The 16,258-nt window shown below is 36.5% G+C and overlaps 1 protein-coding gene across 1 annotated transcript in view; it reads left to right on the forward strand.

Moving 5' to 3' along the window:
- The window catches only part of osgep (O-sialoglycoprotein endopeptidase), a 53,048-nt gene that overhangs the window by 32,011 nt on the left and 4,779 nt on the right, over positions 1-16,258 (forward strand). The gene's annotated exons all lie outside the window — the stretch shown is intronic.

Consider the following 16,258-nt stretch of genomic DNA (forward strand, 5'->3'; position numbering starts at 1 on the left):
TATAGTATGGCAAAAATCTCAAATTTTGACACGTCCCAAAAATGGCTGAAAACCACTCATTATAGCTCATAGAGGCAGCCATAGCATAGCATGTTGAAAAGAAGGCCAAAAAGCCCAAAAGTCATAAAAAGCATGTTGAAGAAATGGAAAAAATCGCATACTATAGTATGGCAAAAATCTCAAATTTTGACACGTCCCAAAAATGGCTGAAAACCACTTATTATAGCTCATAGAGACGCGCCATAGCATAGCATGTTGAAAAGAAGGCCAAAAAAAGCCCAAAAAGTCATAAAAAAGCATGTTGAAAAAATGGACAAAATCGCATACTATAGTATGGCAAAATCTCAAATTTTGACACGTCCCAAAAATGGCTGAAAACCACTCATTATAGCTCATAGAGACGCGCCATAGCATAGCATGTTGAAAAGAAGGCCAAAAAAAGCCCAAAAAGTCACAAAAAAGCATGTTGAAAAAATGGACAAAAATCGCATACTATAGTATGGCAAAAATCTCAAATTTTGACACGTCCCAAAAATGGCTGAAAACCGCTTATTATAGCTCATAGAGGCAGCGCCAATGCATAGCATGTTGAAAAGAAGGCCAAAAAAGCCCAAAAGTCATAAAAAAGCATGTTGAAGAAATGGAAAAAATCGCATACTATAGTATGGCAAAAATCTCAAATTTTGACACGTCCCAAAAATGGCTGCAAACCGCTTATTATAGCTCATAGAGACGCCATAGCATAGCATGTTGAAAAGAAGGCCAAAAAAGCCCAAAAAATCATAAAAAAGCATGTTGAAGAAATGGACAAAAATCGCATACTATAGTATGGCAAAAATCTCAAATTTTGACACGTCCCAAAAATGCCTGCAAACCGCTTATTATAGCTCATAGAGACGCGCCATAGCATAGCATGTTGAAAAGAAGGCCAAAAAAAGCCCAAAAGTCATAAAAATCATGTTGAAAAAGTGGAAAAAAATCGCATACTATAGTATGGCAAAAATCTCAAATTTTGACACGTCCCAAAAATGGCTGAAAACCACTCATTATAGCTCATAGAGACGCGCTATAGCATAGCATGTTGAAAAGAAGGCCAAAAAAAGCCCAAAAAGTCATAAAAAGCATGTTGAAGAAATGGACAAAAATCGCATACTATAGTATGGCAAAAATCTCAAATTTTGACACGTCCCAAAAATGGCTGAAAACCACTCATTATAGCTCATAGAGACGCGCCATAGCATAGCATGTTGAAAAGAAGGCCAAAAAAAGCCCAAAAAGTCATAAAAAAGCATGTTGAAAAAATGGACAAAAATCGCATACTATAGTATGGCAAAATCTCAAATTTTGACACGTCCCAAAAATGGCTGAAAACCGCTTATTATAGCTCATAGAGGCAGCGCCATAGCATAGCATGTTGAAAAGAAGGCCAAAAAAAGCCCACAAAGTCATAAAAAAGCATGTTGAAAAAATGGACAAAAATCGCATACTATAGTATGGCAAAAATCTCAAATTTTGACACGTCCCAAAAATGGCTGAAAACCACTCATTATAGCTCATAGAGGCGCGCCATAGCATAGCATGTTGAAAAGAAGGCCAAAAAAGCCCAAAAAGTCATAAAAAAGCATGTTGAAGAAATGGAAAAAAATCGCATACTATAGTATGGCAAAAATCTCAAATTTTGACACGTCCCAAAAATGGCTGAAAACCGCTTATTATAGCTCATAGAGACGCGCCAATGCATAGCATGTTGAAAAGAAGGCCAAAAGCCAAAAAGTCATAAAAAAGCATGTTGAAAAAATGGCCAAAATACGCATACTATAGTATGGCAAAAATCTCAAATTTTGACACGTCCCAAAAATGGCTGAAAACCACTTATTATAGCTCATAGAGGCGCGCCATAGCATAGCATGTTGAAAAGAAGGCCAAAAAAAGCCCAAAAAGTCATAAAAAAGCATGTTGAAAAAATGGACAAAAATCGCATACTATAGTATGGCAAAAATCTCAAATTTTGACACGTCCCAAAAATGGCTGAAAACCACTCATTATAGCTCATAGAGACGCGCCATAGCATAGCATGTTGAAAAGAAGGCCAAAAAAAGCCCAAAAAGTCACAAAAAGCATGTTGAAAAATGGACAAAATCGCATACTATAGTATGGCAAAAATCTCAAATTTTGACACGTCCCAAAAATGGCTGAAAACCACTCATTATAGCTCATAGAGGCGCGCCATAGCATAGCATGTTGAAAAGAAGGCCAAAAAAAGCCCACAAAGTCATAAAAAAGCATGTTGAAGAAATGGACAAAAATCGCATACTATAGTATGGCAAAAATCTCAAATTTTGACACGTCCCAAAAATGGCTGAAAACCGCTTATTATAGCTCATAGAGACGCGCCATAGCATAGCATGTTGAAAAGAAGGCCAAAAAGCCCAGAAAGTCATAAAAAAGCATGTTGAAAAAATGGACAAAAATCGCATACTATAGTATGGCAAAAATCTCAAATTTTGACACGTCCCAAAAATGGCTGAAAACCGCTTATTATAGCTCATAGAGACGCGCCAATGCATAGCATGTTGAAAAGAAAGCCAAACAAAGACCACAAAGTCATAAAAAAGCATGTTGAAAAAATGGACAAAAATCGCATACTATAGTATGGCAAAAATCTCAAATTTTGACACGTCCCAAAAATGGCTGCAAACCGCTTATTATAGCTCATAGAGACGCGCCATAGCATAGCATGTTGAAAAGAAGGCCAAAAAAAAGCCCACAAAGTCATAAAAAGCATGTTGAAAAAATGGACAAAAATCGCATACTATAGTATGGCAAAAATCTCAAATTTTGACACGTCCCAAAAATGGCTGAAAACCGCTTATTATAGCTCATAGAGACGCGCCAATGCATAGCATGTTGAAAAGAAGGCCAAAAAAAGCCCAAAAAGTCATAAAAAAGCATGTTGAAGAAATGGAAAAAAATCGCATACTATAGTATGGCAAAAATCTCAAATTTTGACACGTCCCAAAAATGCCTGCAAACCGCTTATTATAGCTCATAGAGACGCCATAGCATAGCATGTTGAAAAGAAGGCCAAAAAAGCCCAAAAAGTCATAAAAAAGCATGTTGAAAAATGGACAAAAATCGCATACTATAGTATGGCAAAATCTCAAATTTTGACACGTCCCAAAAATGGCTGAAAACCACTCATTATAGCTCATAGAGACGCCATAGCATAGCATGTTGAAAAGAAGGCCAAAAAAGCCCAAAAAGTCATAAAAAGCATGTTGAAAAATGGACAAAAATCGCATACTATAGTATGGCAAAAATCTCAAATTTTGACACGTCCCAAAAATGGCTGAAAACCACTCATTATAGCTCATAGAGACGCGCCATAGCATAGCATGTTGAAAAGAAGGCCAAAAAAAGCCCAAAAAGTCACAAAAAAGCATGTTGAAAAAATGGACAAAAATCGCATACTATAGTATGGCAAAAATCTCAAATTTTGACACGTCCCAAAAATGGCTGAAAACCACTCATTATAGCTCATAGAGGCGCGCCATAGCATAGCATGTTGAAAAGAAGGCCAAAAAAAGCCCACAAAGTCATAAAAAAGCATGTTGAAGAAATGGACAAAAATCGCATACTATAGTAAGGCCAAAATATCAAATATTGACATCGTCCCAAAAATGGCTGAAAACCGCTTATTATAGCTCATAGAGACGCGCCATAGCATAGCATGTTGAAAAGAAGGCCAAAAAAAGCCCAAAAAGTCATAAAAAAGCATGTTGAAGAAATGGAAAAAAATCGCATACTATAGTATGGCAAAAATCTCAAATTTTGACACGTCCCAAAAATGGCTGAAAACCGCTTATTATAGCTCATAGAGACGCGCCAATGCATAGCATGTTGAAAAGAAGGCCAAAAAAAGCCCACAAAGTCATAAAAAAGCATGTTGAAAAAATGGACAAAAATCGCATACTATAGTATGGCAAAATCTCAAATTTTGACACGTCCCAAAAATGGCTGCAAACCGCTTATTATAGCTCATAGAGACGCGCCATAGCATAGCATGTTGAAAAGAAGGCCAAAAAAAGCCCACAAAGTCATAAAAAAGCATGTTGAAAAAATGGACAAAAATCGCATACTATAGTATGGCAAAAATCTCAAATTTTGACACGTCCCAAAAATGGCTGAAAACCGCTTATTATAGCTCATAGAGACGCGCCAATGCATAGCATGTTGAAAAGAAGGCCAAAAAAAGCCCAAAAAGTCATAAAAAAGCATGTTGAAGAAATGGAAAAAAATCGCATACTATAGTATGGCAAAAATCTCAAATTTTGACACGTCCCAAAAATGCCTGCAAACCGCTTATTATAGCTCATAGAGACGCGCCAATGCATAGCATGTTGAAAAGAAGGCCAAAAAAAGCCCAAAAAGTCATAAAAAAGCATGTTGAAAAAATGGACAAAAATCGCATACTATAGTATGGCAAAAATCTCAAATTTTGACACGTCCCAAAAATGGCTGAAAACCGCTTATTATAGCTCATAGAGACGCGCCATAGCATAGCATGTTGAAAAGAAGGCCAAAAAAGCCCAAAAAGTCAAAAAAAAGCATGTTGAAGAAATGGAAAAAAATCGCATACTATAGTATGGCAAAAATCTCAAATTTTGACACGTCCCAAAAATGGCTGAAAACCGCTTATTATAGCTCATAGAGACGCGCCAATGCATAGCATGTTGAAAAGAAGGCCAAAAAAAGCCCAAAAAGTCATAAAAAAGCATGTTGAAAAAATGGCCAAAAAACGCATACTATAGTATGGCAAAAATCTCAAATTTTGACACGTCCCAAAAATGGCTGAAAACCACTTATTATAGCTCATAGAGGCGCGCCATAGCATAGCATGTTCAAAAGAAGGCCAAAAAAAGCCCACAAAGTCATAAAAAAGCATGTTGAAAAAATGGACAAAAATCGCATACTATAGTATGGCAAAAATCTCAAATTTTGACACGTCCCAAAAATGGCTGAAAACCACTCATTATAGCTCATAGAGACGCGCCATAGCATAGCATGTTGAAAAGAAGGCCAAAAAAAGCCCAAAAAGTCATAAAAAAGCATGTTGAAGAAATGGACAAAAATCGCATACTATAGTATGGCAAAAATCTCAAATTTTGACACGTCCCAAAAATGGCTGAAAACCGCTTATTATAGCTCATAGAGACGCGCCATAGCATAGCATGTTGAAAAGAAGGCCCAAAAAAGCCCAAAAAGTCATAAAAAAGCATGTTGAAAAAATGGACAAAAATCGCATACTATAGTATGGCAAAAATCTCAAATTTTGACACGTCCCAAAAATGGCTGAAAACCACTCATTATAGCTCATAGAGGCGCGCCATAGCATAGCATGTTGAAAAGAAGGCCAAAAAGCCCAAAAAGTCATAAAAAAGCATGTTGAAAAAATGGACAAAATCGCATACTATAGTATGGCAAAATCTCAAATTTTGACATCGTCCCAAAAATGGCTGAAAACCACTCATTATAGCTCATAGAGGCAGCGCCATAGCATAGCATGTTGAAAAGAAGGCCAAAAAAAAGCCCAAAAAGTCATAAAAAAGCATGTTGAAAAATGGACAAAAATCGCATACTATAGTATGGCAAAAATCTCAAATTTTGACACGTCCCAAAAATGGCTGAAAACCGCTTATTATAGCTCATAGAGACGCGCCATAGCATAGCATGTTGAAAAGAAGGCCAAAAAAGCCCAAAAGTCATAAAAAGCATGTTGAAGAAATGGACAAAAATCGCATACTATAGTATGGCAAAATCTCAAATTTTGACACGTCCCAAAAATGGCTGAAAACCGCTTATTATAGCTCATAGAGACGCCAATGCATAGCATGTTGAAAAGAAGGCCAAAAAAGCCCACAAAGTCATAAAAAGCATGTTGAAAAAATGGACAAAAATCGCATACTATAGTATGGCAAAAATCTCAAATTTTGACATCGTCCCAAAAATGGCTGAAAACCGCTTATTATAGCTCATAGAGACGCCGCCAATGCATAGCATGTTGAAAAGAAGGCCAAAAAAAGCCCAAAAGTCATAAAAAGCATGTTGAAAAATGGCCAAAAATGATACTATAGTATGGCAAAAATCTCAAATTTTGACACGTCCCAAAAATGGCTGAAAACCACTTATTATAGCTCATAGAGGCGCCATAGCATAGCATGTTCAAAAGAAGGCCAAAAAAGCCCACAAAGTCATAAAAAAGCATGTTGAAAAAATGGACAAAAATCGCATACTATAGTATGGCAAAAATCTCAAATTTTGACACGTCCCAAAAATGGCTGAAAACCACTCATTATAGCTCATAGAGACGCCATAGCATAGCATGTTGAAAAGAAGGCCAAAAAAGCCCAAAAAGTCATAAAAAGCATGTTGAAGAAATGGAAAAAATCGCATACTATAGTATGGCAAAAATCTCAAATTTTGACACATCCCAAAATGGCTGAAAACCACTTATTATAGCTCATAGAGACGCCATAGCATAGCATGTTGAAAAGAAGGCCAAAAAGCCCAAAAAGTCATAAAAAAGCATGTTGAAAAATGGACAAAAATCGCATACTATAGTATGGCAAAAATCTCAAATTTTGACACGTCCCAAAAATGGCTGAAAACCACTCATTATAGCTCATAGAGACGCCATAGCATAGCATGTTGAAAAGAAGGCCAAAAAGCCCAAAAAGTCATAAAAAAGCATGTTGAAAAATGGACAAAAATCGCATACTATAGTATGGCAAAATCTCAAATTTTGACACGTCCCAAAAATGGCTGAAAACCACTCATTATAGCTCATAGAGACGCGCCATAGCATAGCATGTTGAAAAGAAGGCCAAAAAAGCCCAAAAATCATAAAAAAGCATGTTGAAAAATGGACAAAAATCGCATACTATAGTATGGCAAAATCTCAAATTTTGACACGTCCCAAAAATGGCTGAAAACCACTCATTATAGCTCATAGAGGCAGCGCCATAGCATAGCATGTTGAAAAGAAGGCCAAAAAGCCCAAAATTAATAAAAAAGCATGTTGAAGAAATGGACAAAAATCGCATACTATAGTATGGCAAAAATCTCAAATTTTGACACGTCCCAAAAATGGCTGAAAACCGCTTATTATAGCTCATAGAGACGCAGCCATAGCATAGCATGTTGAAAAGAAGGCCAAAAAAGCCCAAAAAGTCATAAAAAGCATGTTGAAGAAATGGACAAAAATCGCATACTATAGTATGGCAAAAATCTCAAATTTTGACACGTCCCAAAAATGGCTGAAAACCGCTTATTATAGCTCATAGAGACGCCATAATGCATAGCATGTTGAAAAGAAGGCCAAAAAAAAGCCCACAAAGTCATAAAAAAGCATGTTGAAAAATGGACAAAAATCGCATACTATAGTATGGCAAAAATCTCAAATTTTGACACGTCCCAAAAATGGCTGAAAACCGCTTATTATAGCTCATAGAGACGCCGCCATAGCATAGCATGTTGAAAAGAAGGCCAAAAAAGCCCAAAAAGTCATAAAAAAGCATGTTGAAAAATGGACAAAATCGCATACTATAGTATGGCAAAAATCTCAAATTTTGACATCGTCCCAAAATGGCTGAAAACCACTTATTATAGCTCATAGAGGCGCCGCCATAGCATAGCATGTTGAAAAGAAGGCCAAAAAAGCCCAAAAAGTCATAAAAAGCATGTTGAAAAATGGACAAAAATCGCATACTATAGTATGGCAAAAATCTCAAATTTTGACACGTCCCAAAAATGGCTGAAAACCGCTTATTATAGCTCATAGAGACGCCAATGCATAGCATGTTGAAAAGAAGGCCAAAAAAGCCCACAAAGTCATAAAAAAGCATGTTGAAAAATGGAAAAAATCGCATACTATAGTATGGCAAAAATCTCAAATTTTGACATCGTCCCAAAAATGGCTGCAAACCGCTTATTATAGCTCATAGAGGCGCCGCCAATGCATAGCATGTTGAAAAGAAGGCCAAAAAAGCCCACAAAGTCATAAAAAGCATGTTGAAAAATGGACAAAAATCGCATACTATAGTATGGCAAAAAACTCAAATTTTAACACGTCCCAAAAATGGCTGAAAACCGCTTATTATAGCTCATCGAGACGCGCCATAGCATAGCATGTTGAAAAGAAGGCCAAAAAAGCCCAAAAAGTCATAAAAAGCATGTTGAAAAATGGACAAAAATCGCATACTATAGTATGGCAAAAATCTCAAATTTTGACATCGTCCCAAAAATGGCTGAAAACCACTTATTATAGCTCATAGAGGCGCCATAGCATAGCATGTTGAAAAGAAGGCCAAAAAAAAGCCCAAAAGTCATAAAAAAGCATGTTGAAAAATGGAAAAAATCGCATACTATAGTATGGCAAAAATCTCAAATTTTGACATCGTCCCAAAAATGGCTGAAAACCACTCATTATAGCTCATAGAGACGCAGCCATAGCATAGCATGTTGAAAAGAAGGCCAAAAAAGCCCAAAAATCATAAAAAGCATGTTGAAAAAATGGACAAAAATACATACTATAGTATGGCAAAATCTCAAATTTTGACACGTCCCAAAAATGCCTGCAAACCGCTTATTATAGCTCATAGAGACGCGCCATAGCATAGCATGTTGAAAAGAAGGCCCAAAAAAGCCCAAAAAGTCATAAAAAAGCATGTTGAAAAAATGGACAAAAATCGCATACTATAGTATGGCAAAAATCTCAAATTTTGACACGTCCCAAAATGGCTGAAAACTGCTTATTATAGCTCATAGAGACGCCATAGCATAGCATGTTGAAAAGAAGGCCCAAAAAGCCCAAAAAGTCATAAAAGGCATGTTGAAAAAAAGGACAAAAATCGCATACTATAGTATGGCAAAAATCTCAAATTTTGACACGTCCCAAAAATGGCTGAAAACTGCTTATTATAGCTCATAGAGACGCGCCATAGCATAGCATGTTGAAAAGAAGGCCAAAAAAAGCCCAAAAAGTCATAAAAAGCATGTTGAAAAATGGACAAAAATCGCATACTATAGTATGGCAAAAATCTCAAATTTTGACATCGTCCCAAAAATGGCTGCAAACCGCTTATTATAGCTCATAGAGGCAGCGCAATAGCAAAGCATGTTGAAAAGAAGGCCAAAAAAGCCCAAAAAGTCATAAAAAAGCATGTTGAAGAAATGGAAAAAAATCGCATACTATAGTATGGCAAAAATCTCAAATTTTGACACGTCCCAAAAATGGCTGAAAACCACTTATTATAGCTCATAGAGACGCGCCATAGCATAGCATGTTGAAAAGAAGGCCAAAAAAAGCCCAAAAAGTCATAAAAAAGCATGTTGAAAAAATGGACAAAAATCGCATACTATAGTATGGCAAAAATCTCAAATTTTGACACGTCCCAAAAATGGCTGAAAACCACTCATTATAGCTCATAGAGACGCCATAGCATAGCATGTTGAAAAGAAGGCCAAAAAAGCCCAAAAAGTCACAAAAAGCATGTTGAAAAAATGGACAAAAATCGCATACTATAGTATGGCAAAAATCTCAAATTTTGACACGTCCCAAAAATGGCTGAAAACCACTCATTATAGCTCATAGAGACGCGCCATAGCATAGCATGTTGAAAAGAAGGCCAAAAAAGCCCACAAAGTCATAAAAAGCATGTTGAAGAAATGGACAAAAATCGCATACTATAGTATGGCAAAAATCTCAAATTTTGACACGTCCCAAAAATGGCTGAAAACCGCTTATTATAGCTCATAGAGACGCGCCATAGCATAGCATGTTGAAAAGAAGGCCAAAAAAAGCCCAAAAAGTCATAAAAAAGCATGTTGAAGAAATGGACAAAAATCGCATACTATAGTATGGCAAAAATCTCAAATTTTGACACGTCCCAAAAATGGCTGAAAACCGCTTATTATAGCTCATAGAGACGCGCCAATGCATAGCATGTTGAAAAGAAGGCCAAAAAAAGCCCACAAAGTCATAAAAAAGCATGTTGAAAAAATGGACAAAAATCGCATACTATAGTATGGCAAAAATCTCAAATTTTGACACGTCCCAAAAATGGCTGCAAACCGCTTATTATAGCTCATAGAGACGCGCCATAGCATAGCATGTTGAAAAGAAGGCCAAAAAAAGCCCACAAAGTCATAAAAAAGCATGTTGAAAAAATGGACAAAAATCGCATACTATAGTATGGCAAAAATCTCAAATTTTGACACGTCCCAAAAATGGCTGAAAACCGCTTATTATAGCTCATAGAGACGCCAATGCATAGCATGTTGAAAAGAAGGCCAAAAAAGCCCAAAAGTCATAAAAAGCATGTTGAAGAAATGGAAAAAAATCGCATACTATAGTATGGCAAAAATCTCAAATTTTGACACGTCCCAAAAATGCCTGCAAACCGCTTATTATAGCTCATAGAGACGCGCCATAGCATAGCATGTTGAAAAGAAGGCCAAAAAAAGCCCAAAAAGTCATAAAAAATCATGTTGAAAAAATGGACAAAAATCGCATACTATAGTATGGCAAAAATCTCAAATTTTGACACGTCCCAAAAATGGCTGAAAACCACTCATTATAGCTCATAGAGACGCGCCATAGCATAGCATGTTGAAAAGAAGGCCAAAAAAAGCCCAAAAAGTCATAAAAAGCGTGTTGAAAAAATGGACAAAAATCGCATACTATAGTATGGCAAAAATCTCAAATTTTGACACGTCCCAAAAATGGCTGAAAACCACTCATTATAGCTCATAGAGACGCGCCATAGCATAGCATGTTGAAAAGAAGGCCAAAAAGCCCAAAAAGTCACAAAAAGCATGTTGAAAAATGGACAAAAATCGCATACTATAGTATGGCAAAAATCTCAAATTTTGACACGTCCCAAAAATGGCTGAAAACCACTCATTATAGCTCATAGAGGCGCCGCCATAGCATAGCATGTTGAAAAGAAGGCCAAAAAGCCCACAAAGTCATAAAAAAGCATGTTGAAGAAATGGACAAAAATCGTGATACTATAGTATGGCAAAAATCTCAAACTTTGACACGTCCCAAAAATGGCTGAAAACCGCTTATTATAGCTCATAGAGACGCGCCATAGCATAGCATGTTGAAAAGAAGGCCAAAAAAAGCCCAAAAAGTCATAAAAAAGCATGTTGAAGAAATGGACAAAAATCGCATACTATAGTATGGCAAAAATCTCAAATTTTGACACGTCCCAAAAATGGCTGAAAACCGCTTATTATAGCTCATAGAGACGCGCCAATGCATAGCATGTTGAAAAGAAGGCCAAAAAAAGCCCACAAAGTCATAAAAAAGCATGTTGAAAAAATGGACAAAAATCGCATACTATAGTATGGCAAAAATCTCAAATTTTGACACGTCCCAAAAATGGCTGCAAACCGCTTAGTATAGCTCATAGAGACGCGCCATAGCATAGCATGTTGAAAAGAAGGCCAAAAAAGCCCACAAAGTCATAAAAAGCATGTTGAAAAATGGACAAAATCGCATACTATAGTATGGCAAAATCTCAAATTTTGACACGTCCCAAAAATGGCTGAAAACCGCTTATTATAGCTCATAGAGGCAGCGCCAATGCATAGCATGTTGAAAAGAAGGCCAAAAAAGCCCAAAAAGTCATAAAAAGCATGTTGAAGAAATGGAAAAAATCGCATACTATAGTATGGCAAAAATCTCAAATTTTGACATCGTCCCAAAAATGCCTGCAAACCGCTTATTATAGCTCATAGAGACGCCGCCAATGCATAGCATGTTGAAAAGAAGGCCAAAAAGCCCAAAAGTCATAAAAAATCATGTTGAAAAAATGGACAAAAATCGCATACTATAGTATGGCAAAAATCTCAAATTTTGACACGTCCCAAAAATGGCTGAAAACCGCTTATTATAGCTCATAGAGACGCCATAGCATAGCATGTTGAAAAGAAGGCCAAAAAAGCCCAAAAGTCATAAAAAGCATGTTGAAGAAATGGAAAAAATCGCATACTATAGTATGGCAAAATCTCAAATTTTGACACGTCCCAAAAATGGCTGAAAACCGCTTATTATAGCTCATAGAGACGCGCCAATGCATAGCATGTTGAAAAGAAGGCCAAAAAAGCCCAAAAAGTCATAAAAAGCATGTTGAAAAAATGGCCAAAAAACGCATACTATAGTATGGCAAAAATCTCAAATTTTGACACGTCCCAAAAATGGCTGAAAACCACTTATTATAGCTCATAGAGGCGCGCCATAGCATAGCATGTTCAAAAGAAGGCCAAAAAAAGCCCACAAAGTCATAAAAAAGCATGTTGAAAAAATGGACAAAAATCGCATACTATAGTATGGCAAAATCTCAAATTTTGACACGTCCCAAAAATGGCTGAAAACCACTCATTATAGCTCATAGAGACGCGCCATAGCATAGCATGTTGAAAAGAAGGCCAAAAAAAGCCCAAAAAGTCATAAAAAAGCATGTTGAAAAAATGGACAAAAATCGCATACTATAGTATGGCAAAAATCTCAAATTTTGACACGTCCCAAAAATGGCTGAAAACCACTCATTATAGCTCATAGAGACGCCATAGCATAGCATGTTGAAAAGAAGGCCAAAAAGCCCAAAAAGTCATAAAAAAGCATGTTGAAAAAATGGACAAAATCGCATACTATAGTATGGCAAAATCTCAAATTTTGACACGTCCCAAAAATGGCTGAAAACCACTCATTATAGCTCATAGAGGCAGCGCCAATGCATAGCATGTTGAAAAGAAGGCCAAAAAAAGCCCAAAAAGTCATAAAAAAGCATGTTGAAAAAATGGACAAAAATCGCATACTATAGTATGGCAAAAATCTCAAATTTTGACACGTCCCAAAAATGGCTGAAAACCACTCATTATAGCTCATAGAGACGCGCCATAGCATAGCATGTTGAAAAGAAGGCCAAAAAAAGCCCAAAAAGTCAGTAAAAAGCATGTTAACAAAATGGACAAAAATCGCATACTATAGTATGGCAAAAATCTCAAATTTTGACACGTCCCAAAAATGGCTGAAAACCGCTTATTATAGCTCATAGAGACGCGCCAATGCATAGCATGTTGAAAAGAAGGCCAAAAAAAGCCCAAAAAGTCATAAAAAAGCATGTTGAAAAAATGGCCAAAAAACGCATACTATAGTATGGCAAAAATCTCAAATTTTGACACGTCCCAAAAATGGCTGAAAACCACTTATTATAGCTCATAGAGACGCGCCATAGCATAGCATGTTCAAAAGAAGGCCAAAAAAGCCCACAAAGTCATAAAAAGCATGTTGAAAAATGGACAAAAATCGTGATACTATAGTATGGCAAAAATCTCAAATTTTGACACGTCCCAAAAATGGCTGAAAACCACTCATTATAGCTCATAGAGACGCGCCATAGCATAGCATGTTGAAAAGAAGGCCAAAAAAAGCCCAAAAAGTCATAAAAAAGCATGTTGAAGAAATGGAAAAAAATCGCATACTATAGTATGGCAAAAATCTCAAATTTTGACACATCCCAAAAATGGCTGAAAACCACTTATTATAGCTCATAGAGACGCGCCATAGCATAGCATGTTGAAAAGAAGGCCAAAAAAAGCCCACAAAGTCATAAAAAAGCATGTTGAAAAAATGGACAAAAATCGCATACTATAGTATGGCAAAAATCTCAAATTTTGACACGTCCCAAAAATGGCTGAAAACCACTCATTATAGCTCATAGAGACGCGCCATAGCATAGCATGTTGAAAAGAAGGCCAAAAAAAGCCCAAAAAGTCACAAAAAAGCATGTTGAAAAAATGGACAAAAATCGCATACTATAGTATGGCAAAAATCTCAAATTTTGACACGTCCCAAAAATGGCTGAAAACCACTCATTATAGCTCATAGAGACGCGCCATAGCATAGCATGTTGAAAAGAAGGCCAAAAAGCCCAAAAAATCATAAAAAAGCATGTTGAAAAAATGGACAAAAATCGCATACTATAGTATGGCAAAAATCTCAAATTTTGACACGTCCCAAAAATGGCTGAAAACCACTCATTATAGCTCATAGAGGCGCGCCATAGCATAGCATGTTGAAAAGAAGGCCAAAAAAAGCCCAAAAATTAATAAAAAAGCATGTTGAAGAAATGGACAAAAATCGCATACTATAGTATGGCAAAAATCTCAAATTTTGACACGTCCCAAAAATGGCTGAAAACCGCTTATTATAGCTCATAGAGACGCGCCATAGCATAGCATGTTGAAAAGAAGGCCAAAAAAAGCCCAAAAAGTCATAAAAAAGCATGTTGAAGAAATGGACAAAAATCGCATACTATAGTATGGCAAAAATCTCAAATTTTGACACGTCCCAAAAATGGCTGAAAACCGCTTATTATAGCTCATAGAGACGCGCCAATGCATAGCATGTTGAAAAGAAGGCCAAAAAAAGCCCACAAAGTCATAAAAAGCATGTTGAAAAATGGACAAAAATCGCATACTATAGTATGGCAAAATCTCAAATTTTGACACGTCCCAAAAATGGCTGAAAACCGCTTATTATAGCTCATAGAGACGCCATAGCATAGCATGTTGAAAAGAAGGCCAAAAAAAGCCCAAAAGTCATAAAAAAGCATGTTGAAAAATGGACAAAAATCGCATACTATAGTATGGCAAAAATCTCAAATTTTGACACGTCCCAAAATGGCTGAAAACCACTTATTATAGCTCATAGAGGCGCCATAGCATAGCATGTTGAAAAGAAGGCCAAAAAAGCCCAAAAAGTCATAAAAAGCATGTTGAAAAAATGGACAAAAATCGCATACTATAGTATGGCAAAAATCTCAAATTTTGACACGTCCCAAAAATGGCTGAAAACCGCTTATTATAGCTCATAGAGACGCGCCAATGCATAGCATGTTGAAAAGAAGGCCAAAAAAAGCCCACAAAGTCATAAAAAAGCATGTTGAAAAAATGGAAAAAAATCGCATACTATAGTATGGCAAAAATCTCAAATTTTGACACGTCCCAAAAATGGCTGCAAACCGCTTATTATAGCTCATAGAGGCGCGCCAATGCATAGCATGTTGAAAAGAAGGCCAAAAAAGCCCACAAAGTCATAAAAAGCATGTTGAAAAATGGACAAAAATCGCATACTATAGTATGGCAAAAATCTCAAATTTTGACACGTCCCAAAAATGGCTGAAAACCGCTTATTATAGCTCATAGAGACGCCATAGCATAGCATGTTGAAAAGAAGGCCAAAAAGCCCAAAAAGTCATAAAAAGCATGTTGAAAAATGGACAAAAATCGCATACTATAGTATGGCAAAAATCTCAAATTTTGACACGTCCCAAAAATGGCTGAAAACCACTTATTATAGCTCATAGAGGCGCGCCATAGCATAGCATGTTGAAAAGAAGGCCAAAAAAAGCCCAAAAAGTCATAAAAAAGCATGTTGAAAAAATGGAAAAAAATCGCATACTATAGTATGGCAAAATCTCAAATTTTGACACGTCCCAAAAATGGCTGAAAACCACTCATTATAGCTCATAGAGACGCGCCATAGCATAGCATGTTGAAAAGAAGGCCAAAAAAAGCCCAAAAAATCATAAAAAAGCATGTTGAAGAAATGGACAAAAATCGCATACTATAGTATGGCAAAAATCTCAAATTTTGACACGTCCCAAAAATGCCTGCAAACCGCTTATTATAGCTCATAGAGACGCGCCATAGCATAGCATGTTGAAAAGAAGGCCAAAAAAAGCCCAAAAAGTCATAAAAAAGCATGTTGAAAAAATGGACAAAAATCGCATACTATAGTATGGCAAAAATCTCAAATTTTGACACGTCCCAAAAATGGCTGAAAACCGCTTATTATAGCTCATAGAGGCAGCGCCATAGCATAGCATGTTGAAAAGAAGGCCAAAAAAGCCCAAAAAGTCATAAAAAAGCATGTTGAAAAATGGACAAAAATCGCATACTATAGTATGGCAAAAATCTCAAATTTTGACACGTCCCAAAAATGGCTGAAAACCGCTTATTATAGCTCATAGAGACGCGCCATAGCATAGCATGTTGAAAAGAAGGCCAAAAAAAGCCCAAAAAGTCATAAAAAAGCATGTTGAAAAAATGGACAAAAATCGCATACTATAGTATGGCAAAAATCTCAAATTTTGACACGTCCCAAAAATGGCTGCAAACCGCTTAT

The sequence above is a fragment of the Plectropomus leopardus genome, chromosome 22 (assembly GCF_026936395.1).
Source record: "Plectropomus leopardus strain MGB_pleo_1.0 chromosome 22, ASM2693639v1, whole genome shotgun sequence".
NCBI classification, from domain to species: Eukaryota; Metazoa; Chordata; class Actinopteri; order Perciformes; family Serranidae; genus Plectropomus; species Plectropomus leopardus.